Source organism: Lipophrys pholis, assembly GCF_963383615.2.
Source record: "Lipophrys pholis genome assembly, chromosome: 11".
Lineage (NCBI taxonomy): Eukaryota > Metazoa > Chordata > Actinopteri > Blenniiformes > Blenniidae > Lipophrys > Lipophrys pholis.
In genome coordinates this window covers 24,602,178-24,621,188 of record NC_137631.1, presented here as the reverse complement: position 1 = coordinate 24,621,188, position 19,011 = coordinate 24,602,178, and positions in this window count along the sequence as shown.

Genomic DNA, 19,011 nt, shown 5'->3' with positions numbered 1-19,011 from the left:
AAAGGCACCGCGCCACACCCAGCATGCACCGTGATGCGATTCACATAGACAATGAATGGGATGTGAGAAACTGACAGATCCTGTGGACACGTACCTTCAGTCCGCGCTGCAGATGGGCGAATTGTGTTGAAACTATTTTAACCAGCTCAGTCATGATGATAGATTAATATGCGTACCATACTGTACTTACAGTATTTCTATATTTTCTAAACTTGTCCTTTCAGCTGATAGTGGCCATTTCAGTTTTTCTCCAGAAGTGCCTCTTTTTCTGTCAGTATCATGAATGAAGGGACTTCGAAAGTGAAGCCACATTATGTATAACAGTAGTGTAACAACTTTCGGGTCAGTAGAGTGTTAGTCCTTCTACATCAATTACTCTCAGATTTTTTTTTACTAATTATATATGGATGAATGTCTTCATGTTAACATGTGACTCCGCCGAGCTTTAATTTATTTTTTTTATCTTGAATGAACCATAGATGAAGTCAGGCATTAGTGAAGAGAACATTATTTGATGACTCCCCTGAATTTAGTTCAAAAACAGTTGCATCTGTATGCATGACTGTGCGAGCATGATCGTGTGACCGTCCACATCATTCTGCTTTTTATGTGAATGAGCTTCTCTACGATAGGCTGATCATGTGGATTAAACACTGCTCAACTTCCCAAAAGAGACCAAGTCCCAGGTGCTTCAGATACCGTCGTGCATTCTCACTCTTATTTGCGTACACAGATGTTTGAGCTTCCACCTTCTGTATACATACAGCACTTCTGTAAAATCCCCCAAACCTCCTTTTACATTATGTAATGTACACCCAAGGCTGTGTTTGAGTTTTCTTTGCTTTTAAGTGCATATTTGACTCTCTCTTTTTTTTTTGCACGGTACAAATGGAAGTGACTCTGCTGTGTTTGTGTGTGTATGCGGTGCCTGGTGGTGGATATGAATGAGCTACAGCTGCATGACCACACTGGTCAGTGTGGACAGTTGAATTATTAAAATAAACTGCCTGGCCTCCGCTTTCTCTCGCCATCCATATCTTCCTCACACATCTGGCTGTACAAAGACGCACACCCTGTTGATGCAACGGACACAAATATTTAAAAAACACGAAAAGGTCATCAAGTTTATTCAGGCACTTAGCAGAACCTCCCATGGGATTATGAATTGATACTAATTTTCTTACAATTTCATGTGAAACATGCTTTGCATGGGGGGGGGGGAAGAGAGAGAGCGAGAGGAAAGAGAGCAGGAAGACAGACCACAGGCTGATATGTGAGCAGTGCAGGACAGCGGTGATCGTGACAGATGGGCAGACATGGGGAGGTGACAGAGAGAGGGGGACAGGGCTGTTGATGGATGGACAGACGGCGAGAGAAGAAGCAGAAGCAGAAGAAGAAGAAGAAGAAGAAGAAGGGCTGTGATAAGGACAAAGGCGTCAGTCACGTTCAGGGGGTTTTCCCTCCTCCCCCTGTGTGAGTGGACCTTGATCCAAGCCACACAGACTCCACTGTGTCACGGTGTGTGTGGCCCTGTGTCGGTTTGGAAGTGGTGGCCGAACAAATCATGACTCAGCAAAAAAAATAAAAAATTAAAATTTCACCCGCATAGAAGATAACGTGGTGATTTTCCTCTATAAATTTACGTATTAATAAAATTGTTTTAGCTGGAGTTGAGCCGAGCTAACTAAGGTCAGAGGGTGGGTACATGATGGACAGGTTGCCAAACACAGAGACATATTCAACCATACGCACTCGTGGTCACACCTATGGGCAATTCAAGAACATTAACTTCCGTTGGTACTAGATTTAATGCTCTACTTTGCCAATGTTGACTCTCTTGCCTCCTTTTGCTATTGCCTTTTTCACATTGTCCTGAATTCATAAAATCCTTTCTTCAAAAACTACTGGTATCCAGACTGTAGAGCCTCTTCCTGCTGCTAACGGATATATATGCACTAATGAGTGAATTCTTCTTTTAACTGTCGTCCAGCCAAAATAATATAAATATCTGCAGGCCCTATTTTCCATCAACTTTTGAAACATAATCCTGATTAAATCAAAACTTAAACTATGAATAACTTTATTAACGAACGCATGTCTATTACTGATGTTGTGAGGGATTAATTCAAATAATAAAATGTGTTTCAAAAACAATCTATATGACAATATAGGCAGACAGCGTACACACTGACCAGATAATTCACATCAAAGGTTTCTAATGCACAAGAGAAAAGTTATGTTTTTTTATTCAATTTGGATCTCAATAATGTTATTTTTATATCAGGAAATTGGGACCGCAGAGCAATTTAAGCTCATGCTCGCCTACTTTAAGAAGCACTAGACCATTACGTACTCTACATATGCATAATGCACATTTATTCACTTCAGCTGTTGTACGACACAACATTGAGTATCTAACACTAGATATCAAAGACTGATGGTGTTTCTCAACTAAGATGCATTGTGTAAAGTTAATGGTCCGTTATATTGCAAAGAGAGAACGTTCTACAGCATAACCAGATTCTGCAAGTACATGTCACAGAAGGTGGGCAACAAACAAACCCTGAATCACATGAATTATGAAATTGATGATTAGATTAGATGGACTGTGAAGTGATCAGATGATCCATACCGGTTGGTCTCTAGATGTGGCCTTTAACCAAACAAACAATTAGTCTTCTTTATATAATTGCATGCCTATGCTTCCATGCATCCCTGTGTGTGTGTGTGTGTGTGTGTGTGTGTGTGTGTGTGTGTGTGTGTGTGTGTGTGTGTGTGTGTGTGTGTGTGTGTGTGTGTGTGTGTGTGTGTGTGTGTGTGTGTGTGTGTGTGTGTGCGTGTGCGTGTGCGTGTGCGTGTGCCTGTGTCTGTGTCTGTGTCTGTGTGTTGAACACTTGCACTTGCAGTTCCTGTTTGGGGAGGTCTGTGGGTCCTGGCAAACAGTGTCTGGTCTTATCTCTTGTGTTTTATGTTTGTAGCAAGCCAAGGGCACAAGCAGCCCTTTGTGGCCAAGAGGTGGCTGGTCTCACTCCAGGCCGACCCATGCAGCTGTTCACCACTGCTGGTCATATCCATGTGTGTGCATGCCTGTGTGTGCGGATACATGTGTATAAATATGGTTGTATGTGTGTCTATAAAAGAGTGTCCGCAAGAGTGGGAACTAAAAGCATTTGCTTTAGTACAAGTGGAGGTTATATCCTTTAGTGTGCATATGTCTTAATTGTCTAAAACACTTATTGCTGAATCATTTGCGATGAGCAAAGTGAGGTCTTGACACATGGAGATGAGTAAATATTGAAACTTTCAGCCCAATAAGTCATAAAACGTTGTTTTTGTTTGGGGTTTCTTTCTATCCTCCTCGGCATACTTTTTCTTCACCTGCAACCTGGTGACACCACCGATCTCCTCAGTGAAGGTTCCCTGCTCCATAACACAAAGTGCATTGTGCGTGTGACCCATTGAGAACTCCTTAAAGGAGCCATCGGCGAAGCCAGCACAAAGCCACGTGCTGTGTTGGCAGTTGAGTGTGGAGAGGGCAAGAATGTGGCCCCCAGCCTCAGCTTCTGGTTATCCAGCGTGTAAGAGAGAGAGAGGGGAGGGGAGAAAGAGAAAGAGAAAGCGGAATATCAGACATGCTTTAAGGCATTAATGATAGTCTGAGTACAATTACCTGTGATCAGAGGACCCAGGAGTCTGTTAAACATTCCCTACATTAAATTAAGTACACATTCACTTTCATTAAAATACAACATGAAGTTGCTTTTCAATCACTTATGTTTGATATGCATGTTTACTTTCTGTGTGTTAAAGAGTTCGCCTGAGAGGTGGTATAACGAATGAGGCATTTTCACATTGTTATTGTATTTACGTAAATTACTCAGGTGTCTTTACTTGAGTCATTATTTTTCCCGACACCTTCTTGCTTTCACGCCGCACATCTGACCACAAATAAAAACGCTTTCTCATTCTTCAAACTGGCTCGCTGTTCGTTTGAACCTTTATGAGGACAATCCAGACGAGAGTTACAGTGAAAGGATCAAAGCAGCTGATTGTCACATAATTATTATCAAACTTTACGAGGGATCAAGGTACAGCACTATTGGTTGAATGGCAAACCTCTCTGTTTCGGTTTCAAATTGAATTGTCCTTCCTTGAATTCGTTGTATTTTATGTGAAGTCTGGGCCAATTTACTGTTTTTATTGAGAAATAATTAGGTTTCTGACTCAAAAAATATGATACAAGATGATGGTAAAACACAAGAATTTTCAGTCTTTTTGTATATTTTAATAATACTTTCTGAATACATTCTGAATACAAAATATCTATAGTTTCACAAAAACCAATCAATTACTACTCAAAATTATGACGATCTCAACTTATAGCCAATTTAAATGAAGCCTTCTGGTGCAAAATACAGTGTACTCCCACAGATTTGCACATGATTCATGATGCTGATGATACCATTGTACAGCGATTTCTTTTTAGAACTTCCAGGGATCCCGGTTTGGCTGGTCTGGGTCCATGCACACTTTCAAAAGTTGTCTTTTAATGATGAAACCTGCCATTAAGTATCCAAATAAGACAAATGAAATAAATTGAAAGCGGTAGATATCATGGAACTTTCACCAACATCTGCCGAGATAACATAAAAGATAACAGGAGCTCCTGGTGTGAGGATAGGGAATAACCCACAGGCTGCAGGAAGCTACATTTAAAAAGTGCTCAATAGTTTAAGTTTTCCAGATGAACCAAAACGAAAATAGATGTGCTGATTAATAAAGAGTGCATTGCTGGTTTCTAGTTAGATAGTTGTTAAACTAAAATAAAGTTGTGTTCAAAATATTGATCAATCACTATAATGTTAACTTGAAAACAAAAGAGAAAACAGTGTAACCACTGCGTGTTCAACAATTGCGGATCAATGAAGAAGTCACCTGCAAGGACCAGTATCCTTTTCAGATAGATTTAAGACAGGTTAATGTGTTCAGGAAAATCACAATCGCTCCGACAACATCAAACAGTTACGTAAACACACAGTTGTCATGTGATGTCTTATCTTCTTATCTTATCTTGCTTTTGAGATCACCATATCGCCCGGCATCCGTTTGTGGTTTATCCATTGACAATATTTCCTGTTGCCATAATAGTCATCCTGGGCAGACTGGAAAAACAGATTTAAGAGTCCAACTTAAACAAAAGGTGTTCATTGGAACTTTTTGTTTGTTTTTCTTATTGTTGAGCGACTTTATCTATCCGCCTTGCACACATTCTCAAGTTTGAGTCTGCAGATTCTTGTGTCGAAGGTGAAAAAATACCTAGACTGTGTCCCAACCCATGCTTTTACTAAAACTCTGCTTGAACCAGACATATTTGTTATACTTGTGGGAAGAAACCCCCCCCAAAAAAACCTTCGTTGACAAGTTAAAGCTTGTTGTTTCCAGCCATCATCATCCATCTTGCTCACTCACATTTGAAATGCCTGGCCTGTGTCGACCTCTCACCTCCATGGCCGTGTCACTTCCTCTCTGTGGCGGTGTCTCACTGCAGGGGGCAAGGCGGGGAGACGGGTCAGGAGGGTTAGCAGGTTGAACTGTCCAACTTGTGTTGGATGAAACCTGTCAGAGGATATGAGACTGTGGATCAATATACGAGATCACATAAGATAGAATAATATCGTCATTTCGTTGTTGTTGAAAGAATTCACGGAAAAAAACTATCGCCTTTTCTGGGATTCTTCCTTCTCCCCTTCTGTTTCTCTATTTGTGTGTGTTAATGTGACAATAGTTACTCTAAACTCACAACAGACAGCTTACTTTTGCTACATAAGAGATTAAACTGTCTCCCACCGTGTCACCTTTGTAAATGCCATTTATATGAGCCATATAACCCATTTTGATGAGAAGTAGGACTCGAAAAGATTTTGTACTCCTCCCGTCGCCCCTTTCATACACTAAAGTCCTTTTTTGTTTTGGTTTTTATTGCAATTGTCCACTTTATTGTCAACTGCAAATGTTCAAAAAAAACAATAAATGAGTGAATTGTATTTTGAATGTTGTGTCACATGAAGGTGAAGGCAGAGTCTTGGTGTTTTTGTAGTTTTCGCTAGTACAGAGAAGTAAAATTGTTCCCAGTGAAGATAATCTTATTCTCCTTTGACGAACCAAATTCAACAGTGATTTACGTTCATATGGAAGCCTTTCATATCGAAACACGTTGAGCCATGGGTCACGCCACTAATGAAGGGGAGCATTGCAGTTTTAATAATGAAAAAAAAATCGTTAAATAATGCTGTTGTATGCAGCATTAACATTAACCATTTCTTTAGTCTGCTGGTTGGTCGATTGCTTGCGAATTGGTTCATGGGCTGATGGATTGATCTGTCGGTCGGACGATCGGTTGGTTGGCTGTTTGCTGTTTGCCGTTTCTGGTTAAATTTGCAATTTCACATGTTTGTGTATTTCCTTTGTCTCTCACACACGCATACACGTCCATCCCACCGTGCACACCATTGCTTTGTATTCACATTACATATTTAGTTATTTGTTGGCGAGGTTAAGCCAGATGAGAAGTTGAAACAGATAAAAGTCGGACTCTTCTTTGTATCAGCTACTCCGACACAGTAGCTGATATTGCCAAAGCTTTATCACAGACAAAAAGATGTACAAAAAAAACAAAAACAAAGGGACACTGTCTTCTTTTTCCTCAAACCAAATGATACTAACTAAAAAATAAAACAGGACAGGAATTAATGTCTTTGTTTGGATATGTGAATGCAACTCTTACCCTTTGCCTTCTTTCTTTTCTTCACTGTAATCTGTTACGTCCCTTTCATCCTCCCGCTGTCTTTCATGATGTGAAACATCTCTTTTGACACTGTGTGAATGTGTGTTTTCATGCATTTTTAAGTCAGTCTGTGTCCTGACCTCTGTGGAGGAACATCTGCCTCGTCGCATCAGGGCAAATAGAAAGGGCAAATTCTTAACGGGCTCCAAATAAACCATTTCACAAAACGGAGTGGAGAGGACACTGAGGACTGCCAATCATCCCATATTTTTTTCCATAAATTAACCTGGGGTTGAAAAGATAGGCGATCCTCCTTGAACAAACGCAGAGGAGACTAAAGACTTGACTGAAAGTTCTTCTCACGATTTACTTGGGTGGCAACGGAACGGGCTGTTTATTCAGGCTTTGGACAGACTCACAAATCAAAGTGTGTGTCAGAATGGAGAGATTAGGGAGCCAGAATAGGACTGGGACTCTACCTGCACCCTCGCCTCTTTGTTGTCACCCACCTGGATCAACTGTTAGCATTGTGTAACACACACACACACACACACACACACACACACACACACACAAATAGATACACACACACACACACACACAAATAGATACACAGACAACAGAGTAACTTTCTAAATACCCTGATAACATGCAGCGGTTTTTATCTCCTGCTTCAGAGAATAGGCTTTGCAAAAGCTGTTTGAAGAACTAAAGAGTGCGGAATTGTGGCGAGTGGGAGATTCCCTTTCCAATGACACGGTCGGTCGTTGTCAGTGTGGCCAGTCCTGCCAGCTGCTGCCATTGGAGGACATGATGAAGGTATTAAAGGTGGCAGTACAATGAAGTATGAACCAAACGTCTGAGAAAATAAGAAGAAAGTGCAAAAGGTTGAATCGGTTGAATCTACTGCGTACCAGACAAGAAAGCGCACCTGCTCCGTGGGTGAAACATCGTCCACTATGATATGACTCTGTGATCAGGCCAATGGTTCGATTAACTGGTTGTGAATTCTCTTCGAGTATATTGAAGCAAGGGCTCTTGTTAGGCTTCATGCTTTGACTTTCATGGCTTGACAATATGATATAATATCGCTGCCATACCTGAAGAACTCCACCCACTCCAATAAATTCCCCTCAATTTTGGCTTGACGGGCTCCCGTAAGTTTGCCGGGGAGAGCGATGTCTATTGAATCAAACAAAACATTCATCTTCCTCTCTGTCTTATGCAGTATATGACTTTTGTAGCTGCTTTCAATTATTATTATCTTCAATGTGTTACACTTTACAAACCTGGTACAAACTACTGCCTACTCTGTGAAACCTTTATTCTTTTTTTGTGTGTGTGAAAGTGTGTGTGTGTGGAAGTGTGTGTGTGTGTGTGTGAAAGGGCCTCTTTAATTCTTCTAAAGCCCTACTGCACTGATTTAATGCAGCTGAGGAATTTAGAATCTTTTTTTTTTTAATTATTTAACAACAACAAAAAAAAGCTGGCAGCTAAAGCAAAATAGACAATTGGCGTTTAAAGAAAAAAGAAAATTATTCTCCAGCATGTCTTCTGAGGAGACCTTCATTTAAACTTGTATTGCCTTTTGTCACCCATTTGAATGTCTATGCTGAACTTTGTAACTTGGGTAGAGTCAAATGATCGTTTATCTTCTCTTTGGCTTCACTTTTCTTTCTGAGATTCTGATCATAAACAACCCCTGAACTGAATAAATGATAAAGTCATGATATCAAACATCACAGAACTAATATGTCACAAAAGTGTTCATTCTTGTTTGTCTGATCTCAAAAAATACTGTAAACAACTGGCACATCAGTTATTCTGGCATGCTGTACTCTTTAAAAGTATTTAGCAGATCTGTTTCACTCGGCTATCCATATAAGTCGTATCAGACACCAGAATTAATCTAATTAGGCTACATTCAGTTGTCAATATAGAATTAATGTATTCCTGTTTACTGTTTTGGTTTTCACTATTTATTCGGCTGAAAGCTTCTTAAAATGTTAAATTGCACTGATACATCTTTAAGTTAGTGAATAAAAATTAAGTTCGCTATCATTTTTTGGTTTATTTGCAGTGAGAAATTCAGTTCATCTCGTGACTTGACATTTGACATTAACAGACTTTATATTTTCTCATGCTGAGAATAAAAAAAAGGTCCCATCCTGTTCTGAAATCACGTTAAAATTATTGGATGAACACAATACACGTTTGATAAGTCTCTGTTTTGATATTTTTTTATTGGTACGCTGCATTTTTGAATAATAATGTGAAGATAATGAGCCAAAACTGCATTGATATTGATATTAGTGTTTGTCGAATAGCATTAACTGAGTAACATTAGGCCTATTTTGTCAGGAAACAGTACAGTATATTATTTTTTTAATTCCCCCAGAGCACCAAGGAGACAAAAGCAGTCTGCAAGAGTTATCATCTCATGCCGTATATTTTAGTGTGTGGATCCAATGGGCCATGCAATGTTGTGTAATGATTTAAATCACTGTGCATGCTCATTTCATAGCAGGTTCTTCTTTATATAAACCCAACAATCATTCCACCTCTGCTTTAAAGGTTTGATGAAGAGCTTATTGGAATTTATTTTACTCAGATTTATTTTACATTAGATTTTTTTTAAAGGATTTTATTCAAATTAATGTCACTTCTAAAGTTTAGTATACAGTACTGTATTGACTCCCTAAAGTCATAGTTAACTGTACACACATACCAGGAGCAGCTGCTGTGCCTTGCACAGGGAACCTGGATGCGTTGGGATTCGAACCAGCAAACTTCAGGTCACAGCCTTGCTCCTTTAACCTGTAAACCACCACGGCCCAAAGCCATGTATTATCTTTTTTTGTCCAAAGATGTTATCACATGCACACCCACACACACAGTTTTAAGCAAAAGGTAAAACTTTTAGAGTTCCCAGTTTTGATTACATCGCGACAAAGATTATCTACTTTTTCCAAGAGATTTGGATCTTTAAGATGAATTACTACTCAACTGGCTATGGAGCTCACGACTGTAGTTGTGTATGCTTGTTTATCACAAAGTGGGTAACTCATGTGCTCAGCCAAGAGCTCATGTTTCAAAGTCAACGCTGGATAATGGAAGATGTTTAAAAAGCCATGCCAGACAATGCGGGATCTTAGGTCCTGGATGTCTTGCTCATCATTCATCTGATCCCATTTCCTGCCGAAGACTGACTGCTGAGGATTGTGGGATCCAATTCAAACCTGTCTCCTTTTCACCTGCTTTGTATTCCCAGCGTATTCAGCCTGTTTAGAGAAAAGAAAATGTGTGTTTTGACAACTTTACATTTCACTGGCTTCCACGGTGCGGCTTCCCCACTCCTCTCCCGCTCCTTGTGTTTCCCTCTGGGTGAAATCAACCTTGTCTTACTGTTAAATGAAGCTCTGCAGGAACTGGGGGGAGGGGGGGGAGGGGGCATTACCTCTCGGAAGTGAAGCTGGCTTTCTGACCCGTCGTGGTGAAAGGTCCGTAGGCTTCGCTGCATCACTCACATAAGATGATCTGTATGGAGAAGGCAGGAGATTACACCTGATAGGAAGGAGCCTTAGCATAAAGTCAATTGGCTCCTTTGTGGAATAATCCGCCCTTCTCATCCAAGTCATTGCGATGAGTGATAAGACCCCGAGTGACTCGAGGGAGTGGAGAAAGAAAATGGCAGAGTGATGTATTAGCCCAGCTTCTGAGCTCGTCGATAGGAAAGTAATATTATGAGATTTGGTTTCATGTTGTTGGGGCTGACTTCTGCGCCGGCTGAGATTTCAAACTGCTGGAAATGTCAAATGCACTTAAGCTGTGAAGATACACGATTCAGCAGGACTCTGGAAACTATGACACATTTTGCAATGATTGGAATGTGTCAGAGCACGTTTTCTTAAAATCTGACTCAGTAGTAGGAATTTCCAATCTGGCAACATGAAAAATAATTACACAACTTACTGTTAAAACTTCAGAGCCTGTTCTTTCTCTAACATGTCATTTTCCTGAAGTCATCCATCCTCCTCGCTCTCATTTGTCCTTATACTTCACTGCTTGTGTCTTGTAGATATGCCACCCTGTCAGTGGGATATGCGCTCAGGAGTTTGCCTCCAGACTCGACTCCAGGTAAGACGGATTGCCTTTCGCTGTGTTTACATGAGCAGCTGATCCACATGAGCGGCAGCAACTCATGTGTGCGCCTTCTTTTTGTGTTTCAACACGCTGGATCTCAGGCCAAAACAAGCCGCTCAAACAGGCCTGAGTGATTATATCTTGGACGACTCACAAGCTCCGAACGAGCGCACTCAAGATATGTCAAATAGAGTTTTTTCATGCATCTTAAAAAAAAAAAAACGTAATTAAATATTGTATTGCATCAGCTGAAACACTACGTCGCTCAGTAACATAGACTTGGATGATATATTTAAGGGGAAAGAATCTATTACATATTTCAGTTATTCCTTGAGAAGAAGCTGCAGTAAGCGTCCTCTCGGTGGATCGCTCTGATATCCCTTGATGACACTGTTAACAAGAGCTCAGAAGAACTGCTGGCCTTGTAGTTTTGTTTTGATTGAAACCAGCCTCGCTGGCTTGTTTGTCATCCGCAGGAGACTCGAGAGCTTCCTTCACTTGCTTATAGTTTCCTTCTATCTCTTTGGTTGTGAAAATACAGACAATTTTAAGGAAGTTGTGGAACTTTTTTGCTCATTACTCCCTGAATAGTCTTACTTGAGAAGTGAAACCTAATCTGTGACTTGCTGCGGGATTTGCCTTTTTGAGCAGTTGATTGAGTTCATTGGTCAAATTTTAGCCGCATGTTGTGCACTGACTTGCATCTAGTCACTGAAACACGACAGGTGTGTAATTCACCGACAGAGAAGCAGCTCTAAGTGGGATAAAGGCCAGCACATCTATTATTGACCTTGTTACTGTCATTTTCAGTATCGCAATGATATGATACTGTATCTTCCTCAGCCTTCGAAACCTCACAAGCATGGATTCCTGTAAATGTTCGCTATAGGTGCTTTCTGTCCCTGTAACATTGTGCACACTGTGACTGATTCACCTCTGAAATTGCAAAGACAAATTGTGTGCGTTTAACGACTCAAGTACAGCTTTTGTTCATCGAATAAAATGGGTAAAATGCATGTAGATGTTTAGTGAAGGCCAAATAAATCAAGTAAAGACTCCAGTAAAGTGTTACCAGAGGAGGGAATTAACAAGGACTTACATAGCTGTACTTTACTTAAATAAAAAACTTCTGATAACCTTTTTGGGGGGTTTTTTGCATTCAAAACTGTGTTGTTCCATCAACAGATGGGGACTTGTCTGAAAAACATAACACAGAAATGGAAAGTCACACATGGAAATAAAGCATTGCATTGATTGAGTGTATATTTTCTAATACTCAGAGAAACAACAGCTGCTGTGACTTAACTTCCTGTGATTCAAACTGTGTATGAAAGTGTTGAGGCAAATTTATAAAGGGCTTTCTGCTTCGTCTTACCCATTACACTTATTTTTTTTTAGCACCATGGTGTAACACAGGGATGGCAAACACATTCAGGAGCCACATACAGTCCAATTTCACCCTGAGTGGGTCGGACTGGTAAAATAGTGCCTTTAAAGTTAAACTTATTTGTTGTGTTGCCAAGGATATGTGATAAAAATGTCTATATGTTCACAATAACAAAACTATTACTATCGAAAATTACCACCATCTCACCATAAGGACACTTTTAATGAAATCTTCTGGTGCAAAATGCAGTGCAATTCCTCCTGTAGATGCTGCATCATGCATGTTTTTACAAACTCACCCTGACAGCCTGGCTTTGGGGCTGCTGTTTTAACAACGAGCTATAGCTAGCTTTCATGACAGCGTCACTGATAACTCAGCTCGGGTCTCACTGTTGTGTTGTGTTTCTTTTTAAATGTTCTAATCTTTTGTCTGATATCAAGAGATCTTGGACTTCCTTAGCCCTGTTGTCACTGTCTTCCAGTGTTGCTATAAATACAATGTCCCTTGATGTTGTTGAACCACATTTCCTATGAACCCATTCATCACAACAATTCTCGATTTGGGTTCAGCACAACATTGATGATTCTGTTAACCAGCGGTTGGTTCCGATAGTTCAAAATGTAATATTCTGCTCAATTCATTAATATCTCTATGCACAGTCGGGACAAGCAAACAAGTTGCTGTCTTAATAACCCTGAATTCTAGTTTGATCACCAGTTGACGTGTGTCTTTCTTTGTGTTTACTGTGATGTGCATCCAGAGAGTTTATTAGCTTTGTTAGTCGCTTTCGTGTAAACGAATGGTTCTGCTAAGTGAGTCCAGTTTGGGAAATGTAAATGTTGGTGCCTTGCTGCTGGCAATTATTCGCCAGCCATCGTTAAAGCTTTATAGTGTCACTGTGGTTGCATTTATTTTGGGCTGGCTGGTACGGCATCAGTGGGTTGATTGGGTTGCCTCGTTAACATTTGCTTTCCTGTTTCTATTTAGCCTTGTGACTCTGACTTTGATGATATAATTCAGCTAAACAAGCTGTTATTATTCATTTAACATGAGTATAAACTCCTCGTGTGTTTGTTTTCTTGACAGAAACCACACCCTAACACATTCAGACACAAGCTTGTGTGCAATGGATAGAAAGCCATGTTTCTGCATACCGCAAGAAAGTTTTCTTTGCTGGAGCGCTTCAACTAGTGATTTGACCCGTCACATATGTGATAGGCAGTGATTTCCGGACTGAAGTAATTAGGAGAAGCCAACCTCAGTCAATTTCTTTTTCTTTTTTTTCTTTTTTAGCAGGAGAATCAGCAATTACAGTCATGATTGAATACAAAAAAACTTGTGTTGTGGTTGTAATTCTAAGGTTTCCAGTGCTGTCACAACAATATGCTATTCCCGTATGCTTCCTGCCACTAGAGGGCTCTGTGTAGCACACATAAAGTTTAAGTGTATGAATTCAAATAAATATGTTATACTGCTGATTTTCTGTGAGTACAGAGCCAATAGATTGTTTGGACAGAACGATGTAGCTGTCGATGTATTAAATGATCTGTGGAGATCAAAACAGTCTTGAGAGGAAGAGGCTGTAGCGTGGCCTGTTTATTGGTGCTACAGCGGATCTCGAAAGGCCACAAAAATAGCTCTTGTGTGGGCCCTTTCAAAGTTTTAGAATAATAACCCTCGTCACCCAAAAGGGAAAAGGCAAGGTCTGTCCTTCCCAGAGATTTTGGTGGGAAGAATCGATGACTTCCTCCATCTTTTTTTCCCTCAGGGGACATGGAGCAGTCTCACTGGTATTAATAGTAGTCCTCTGATAAGCCGGCCAGTGCTCTGCATTATGGTGTCACAGGCTTTCGTCTGGTTGTTATGTGAGAACCCCTTGTTGCGCTATCAAAGAGCCCTTATAGAATATACATTTCCTTGGCTTCCTGTTTTTGTTCTGCTCCCTGCATAAATGTACATCACAACCTTTTTTACAGTACAATGGAGGACACTTGAGTGTCCCTTCAGCAGACACTTGACACGGTGTCTGACAGTTCCCTCTTCAGCTCTCTCTTCGGGCTGAGATGCTGCCTGCTGCCCCTAAGCTGTGTTACTTGGAGACTCGTGTTGTAAAACACTGAGAGCAAAGGTGATATGTCTCTCTCATTGAAAAGGCTGTTAATCTGAATTGCAGGTTGTATGCTTTGCCTGAGGGCCAGGACCAGGCATTCACCCTGACACCCTGGTCACAAAAGGGGCTATAAATGCTGCTTTTCAATTATCTTTTTGTTTCTGAAAGCACAGGAAACATCATGTAGCACTTCAGCGTATTGTCAAAGAAAAAACTAAATGGGAGAGGTTGTTTAAAAACAGCCGAGTCATTTAAAGGCACATGCATGGATGTGAGTACACCAGAAACAATAGCATGGTTACATTTGAGAAGTGATTTGTGCCTACTGATTTATTGATTAAATGTTTGTTTGTTGTTTGAATTCTCAAAGACGCTTTTTTTTTTTTTTTTTCATTCTCAGCTTGTTTGATAGCCTAATGCCCCAAATAGGTTCTCTGAAAGCAGAGCATGGGAAAAATAGCTGTAGTAGTGGAAACTGCTGGGAAAAGGCATAGTTCTCATTGGAGGCAGTGCTGAGGATTGTGGGATGTGAGTGAGCTGAGACAGACTGTTTTACTGCATGTGAGAAGAAGAAACATGCACGCACACAAAACCAAAAGTGATACAGCAAATTGAGCAGAAATTGCTTTGTGAAGGTGGTACTCTGCTGGCTTCCCTTCAGTCAGAGATGGGAGGATCAGAACTGGGCGGTCGGTGACAGTGGCAACATGCGTTGCAATGCAGGATGGGTAGCTCTTTTTGTTTCCCAGTTTGTCTGTCAGTGGGCTGATTTAAAGTCCCCTGACGTCAGCACAAACACTGGTGGCCTGCATACCGACATACCAGGTTGATGGGTGCCAGCCCATTACCGAGGCCCAAGTGGTGGAGCCCACCCAGGGCTGCCGACCCTCCCATGCCCACCTTCTGCCTTCCCACCCAGCGCTGGCTCTGGATCAGAGGCAGGCCTCACGTCGGGGGACAGGACTAATGACGGCTGCAGCCAGGCCATCCCTTTCAAGCCTCAGCCCAAGAGTACAATTTTGGCTAATGCTATTTCCTGCAGATAAGATGCAAACAAGCTCCTTTTACTTCTTTTTCCTCATCAGAGGCTTGGGAGGTGAAGGGAGGGTGAGTGGTGGCAAAATACATGATTGCATCCTTGCTGTGTTTCATCATCAGCTGGTTAGGTGCATCTGTTACAGCCGCCAGGACTGCTGCCACATTACATTGATTTAACATATCAGAGAAGTAATATATGAACGTGTGATCAGTGGAATGACTTTAAAATAAAAATAAAAAATTGGCCCCTTTCAGAGCACAGCACTCCAACTAGTTATCCGTATGAAAGCATTTCGCAGTCCCTAAGTGGCTTAATCAAGGTTGTGTAATGTGATTACTTTAGTCACCCAAGACCTTCCAAATTGTTTCCAGCTTAAAACAAGATGGTTGGAGATATTCAATCTGCATCCAACCGTTTTCAGTTGTGTGGCTATACATTGGTTTTTTTTTCTCAGAACTCCAATTTCTACAACAAAAACAGCAAAGAAATCATTTATTTGAAAGATCTTTACTGTAAAATGCTCAGTTTAAACAGTTCCTTCATTATATGCTTCAGTGCATTCAAAACCAACTCAAATTTTGCATTTTTGCATTCGAAATGAGATTGAGTCAACTTGACTCAACGTCTAGAGAAAAATTTGTAGGATGTATTCTTTTTGGTAGAAAGCCTGAATACAGAGAAAATCTAATAAATAAAAATGCAAGCACAGGAAGAACATGTCAACGACAGTGCATACAGAACCTAAAGGCCCCACTGACCTGCAGGTTCAAGCTCAGGAATTACTTGGAACAATGCTAACAACTGGAGTACAATAGCCTCAAGAAAGCAGAATGACACCAATATATGAGGCAGTGACAAATAAATTATAAAAATCCAGGTGGAAACAGTCAAATTAGAGGCTGAGATCAACACAGAGGATGACACAAGCAATGGGAGGCATAAAAAAACACAAATAGATGTGATCTGAAAGCTTTTGCCTCTCTCACAGATGGACTGATTGAACATATTATAATTCATACTTACAGTTTTCATCAAGCGTCATGTGAGCCAACATGTTATCCCTGTTGACATGAGAAAGATCAGCTTATTAAAATGAAAGATTAAAGACTTCCTTCAACAGGCTGGCTAAATATAATCCCATTGAAGCCTCATAAACAAACCGCCATGTGATCTTTGCATATCCTCAAGTGTGTGTGAAAGTGTGTTTATTTGATGGTGTGTCCTCATGGCTATTGATGCTATCTTTTTGCGTGTCTCTGTCCGTCTTGCTCGCTCTGTCTGAGGAGAACAGTATCGTCAGGAGATGCATGATTGCTGGCAGAGTCTTGAGAGAGCACACACATCATCCACGTGCCCTCCCTGATCCCAATCATTCATAAATTCAGCCGGGGAGATTTGGATCCACCCTCCACCCTACAGAGGTTCTTATCTCTGCCCCCCTCCTTCTTCTCCTTTTTTCCCTATTAAGAAGGAATGACACAGTACACAGATAAAACAACAACCGATTCACGTCTGGAGGCGATGACAGCTGTTTGCTTCGTTTGCTCAGCTTTTTATATATCTATGTGTGTGTGTGTGTGTGTGTGTGTGTGTGTGTGTGTGTGTGTGTATATATAGAGAGATTTAGATTTTCGATCACAAAAAGCAACCATCTAGCTTCAATTCCTAAATGCCTTCGCTTCTTCTTTCTCTCTACAGAAACTCCAGTTTCTCACCATTTTTCCCTGTCCCTCGGCCAGAAAGAAGCAGTGAAATTTCCCCTCAGTCATTTAGCCTAGATTCAACACTGCAGGCAGGCAGGCAGGCAGCGTTGAGGCTGTAACTTACCAGAATGTAAATAGAGCAGTGTTTTTCACATTACTTCACCACTTATTTTTAGTAGCTGAACAGCAGAAGGGTGTGCCTTTTCAAGCCTCGACTGTAAGTCTTATCAGCTGAATACACAGAAAAAAAGGGGAGAAATTATAAAGCAAACAAAACAATAATGGCTCAATAGAGGAAGTGATGTGTTGATTTATGGCTAAAGTTTTAACTGTAACTGGCAGACAATAGCGGAGCAGCTTTTTTAAACATGGGGAAAGAATGTAGCCTCACTGGCTCTGTTTTTCTCTTCCTCCGCACTAACTGAAGATGTCATCAATGTTCATTTGAGCCCAAAAACAAAAAGTGCAGTGTTTTGGATTGTTTCTGTGTCAGACCAGATCCAAAGTGGCAAAACCTAGTATTAGTTTTAGAAAACCTCTATGTCTGTAGAAGACATTTCTGTGTGATAACCTTTCCTGAGTGGCAGCTGTGGCACAGAAACCAGCTTGTGAAAATTTCATTATAGACGTGAGTGCATATCCTGGTCTCGATATTTTTCAGTGCTTTATGACATAATGTTTGGTATCAATTCCAAATTGTCCTTCCTGGCTTTTATTTAAACCAATTCTATAATCGGACAAATGTGGATTATGTCGCTTTAATCCTTTTAAACTTCACAACAGATATTTTCTTGTAAGTTTCATCTACAATGTTCTATTTCTTTAAAACCCAGTGGCATGTTGGGGCATCAAGGACACAAAACTCAGAATCTGGAATAGTCACAGGACTGTATGGATTCAGGATATGTAGAAACTACCAATACATTTTGATTGTGAGGTGTTAATAGGAGCCATTTGTAACACGATACTGGAAATAGAAAAAAACATGTGATTTGCCTGCTTTGGGGTAGAGGCTATTAGCAGCCATTACAGCAGACAACAGATGATGCACAGGATTTGTGGTGTCCTTTAATATAGAGCTGTCCTTCTTTTGCATTGAGTGTAGTAACTTGAGTGGCACCAAAAAAGTTTGCTTTGAGCACTGGCCAATGGACGCTTTAGTGATCAGCAACAAACACCATCCAACACATGGATTTTCTCACCCTAGCACACCTTTTAAAGGTAGACAACGCCAATATTTTATTTACACTTTTAGGCTTTTTAATGGTCTCCCGCCAACACATGCATTTTACAAGAAAGGTCAAAACACAAGATGAGTCACAGATCCGTTTGGGAGTTTGCCTGAAGACGCTTTGACACTGTTTTCTATTTTTTCCTGTGTGGCTGCCAGCCCTCTCTTGATTACTGGTCCGCTTCCATCCGTTTACCTTCCCAACAAACCATTAACGCCATCACCTGTGGTTGAGGAAAAATAGTGACGTGTGAATAGTAGTTGCTTCTCACTACCTCTGCATTGTCAACTCCCTCCCAGCTCCCCTCCACTCGCACATGGAAATGTCTTTTTCCAAGTCATACTCCAGCGTATTTAAATCCTCTCATGTGCTCCAGCGGCAAAGCCAAGAGCAAGAAGAGATTAGTTGCTGGCAATTGTTCACACTTCTCTAGCATTTGTTGTTCTCTGCCACCTCTTTTACACTTTTTTATTGCAGAAATTGTGCACATGTGGCCTTGGAAGTATGACCATTAAACAAAGTCTGCCAGGTGATGCTAAGACATCGCACAGTGGAGCTACTGTTTTCTTACTGAGCACAGGTCACACAACTTTTTTTCCCCACACACACGCAC